General features: G+C 49.6%; 1 protein-coding gene across 2 annotated transcripts in view; it reads left to right on the forward strand.

The window, feature by feature from the left end:
* FAM81A (family with sequence similarity 81 member A) overlaps window positions 1–2,332 on the forward strand; it is a 77,319-nt gene that overhangs the window by 4,898 nt on the left and 70,089 nt on the right. Inside the window, exon 1 of one of the 2 annotated variants that reach the window (XM_006757993.2) lies at window positions 132–306. The exons of the other annotated variant lie outside the window; for it this stretch is intronic. The gene's annotated coding sequence lies outside the window, so the exon portion shown is untranslated. Of the gene's footprint in view, window positions 1–131; window positions 307–2,332 lie in introns of those variants that run through there. 2 annotated transcript variants of the gene reach the window in all.

Raw genomic sequence — 2,332 nt, forward strand, 5'->3', positions numbered from 1 at the left:
CCGCTGCCGGCGAGCGGGTTCATTGCTTGCTGACGCGCAGGAATGAAGTTAACCGACATTGCATTTTTGCGGGGGCTGGGGAGAGGCTGCATGCTAGCAAACCCGCGGAAGCCCCGAGCCGAGGGCTTGTTTGGAGGAGCTAGGGTGGTGCACACGTTGCCAGGGAGCTGAGTGACCTTGGACGGGTCAACCTACCCCCCGCCCCGCTTCGTTAAGAGGAGAGGCTTGGGTTCTTCGCAGCTCCACGGTGCTGTTGTGCCATTGCACTGTGAGACGGCAAAGGGCCCCGAAGTACTGGCTGTGCAGGTACAGCATCTACAAGGCTTAACCATGTATATTGTACAAGGGCGCCCATGAATTGGTTCCCAAGTGGCAAGAAATGTTACAGTTTTGTAGACGATTATGGCGAGAAAGCGGTAGGTGGTCCAGAGCGTGACTTCTCAAGATGCCCAGGTCAACACCTCCTGGGTGCTCTAAAGTCATGAACGAAATCAGGCTTAATACTCCTGAGTTCGTTCCTGTAGTTAATCTAACAGGAAACTTTGTATCTGAATAAGTAGAATCAAGACCCAATAGTGGCAGGCAGCAGCAAATTAAATGAGTCATTTCTTCAATATGCATGAGGGTGTGTGTGTGTGGTGCACGGGAGTGCCTGGCTGGGATCACGCCTTCATCTTATTGTCTGTGTATGTCAGTATTGGAGATTATTTCATAGGAGTCACCAGAAACAATGCTAGCATGACTTGAACCCTTAGAAGTGCAGCTCTCTCTGGAGCAGGGGCAGCTTGCTCTTAAATAAGAGTTGGGTTTGTGACAGTAAATACATTCTTTACTGAGAACCATCCCTAGGATTTGCACATGTCTGGTCCTTCAGGACCCTGGCATGGAGCGTGTGAGTGTGTGTGTGGTGCTCCTGAGACCCAGTAGGCTGTGACACCGCTTCTATTTTTAGCGTTGGCTGGTGCTAAAAAGACACCCAGGCCCCTTTCTGTATCCTCAGCTTATACACTGAGGGAATCCCTGGCCCTTCTCACAGCCTCTGGGGTTGACCCTTCTCGCTTTCTGCTCTGAGGCTGTCCTTGGTATTCATCCCAGTCTGGTTTCATCGGTATAAAAAGGTGGGTTGGGAAGACAGCATTCTCAGTGTTAATGATTAAGCTTCTGCAAGCTTGTTTACCTGAGGGCTTAATAATCTTTAATGGCTTACATGTTAGAAATCTGATAGCATCCAGACAGAAAAATTCTTACTCCCCAGGAATTCAGCCACTAAGCCTATAAACCCTTAAGGAATCACACCTCACACACCAGGAACCCTCATGAACTTCAGCCACCTCTCTCTGTAGGCCACTAACCTGTGTGTCTCCAACCCACCAGTTCAGTCTCGTTTCTTACATCGTACAGCCATACTCCTGTATTTTCACTTTTCTGAGGCGGAGCCCATCTCCTGTCCCCCACCCCTGCCCCTGCCCCCAGCACCAGAGCCCTCTCCCACTTCACCAAAATGTGGATTGGCCTCCCCCTGGCTTCTCAGAGCCACCTCAGTGAACCCACCACTGACAAAGTCTTTAGAGAGCATGCTGCCTGCTTGTGCTCCACACCGCCCTTCTCATCTCTCATCAGTGCTTGCCAAACCTGCAGGCTCCTCAGGATCACCTGGAGCATTTTGGAAAAAAAAAAAAAAGTGGCTCTTTAGACTCCCCCAAACATTTCACATTAGAATCATCAAGGTAGCAAGACGTAGGAATCCTTATTTTAAAAAAAACCCCCAACCCCCCCCAAAAAAATGAAGGGGGAGAAAGGAAGATGGGGAGAGAAAACAGCTCCCCCCGGTTAATCTGATGAACACACAGGTTTGGGAATCACTTCCCTTGATGGTACAAAAAAAGTAACAGCCCTGCCGGGGGTGGCTCAGTGGTTGAGTATCGACCTGTGAACCAGGAGTTTATGGTTCGATTCCCGGTCAGGACACATGCCCGGTTGTGGGCCCGATCCCCAGTGGCGGGTGTGCAGGAGGCAGCCAATCGATGATTCTCTCTCATCAGATCTCTCTCTCCCTCTCCTTTCCTCTATGAAATAAATAAAAATTATTTTTTTTAAAGTAACAAACAGGCACGAGCAACTGGCTTGGTTCTCTTTTCTACCTTGTCTCTTGCCAGTGACTTTGGGGGTTATGTTGAGGCTCTATTAATTCGATGACCTTGAAGTTCCTCAAGGTCCTCAACATCAACTCCCATGGCTTGTTGAGTCTTGGGAATTTTTTCCACCTTTAAGATCTGGATTTCACCTTGGACTTCAGCCTGGTTATCTGACCACTCCCCCCTCCCCGCGCACC

The sequence above is a fragment of the Myotis davidii genome, unplaced genomic scaffold, assembly GCF_000327345.1.
Source record: "Myotis davidii unplaced genomic scaffold, ASM32734v1 scaffold1275, whole genome shotgun sequence".
Taxonomy (NCBI): Eukaryota; Metazoa; Chordata; class Mammalia; order Chiroptera; family Vespertilionidae; genus Myotis; species Myotis davidii.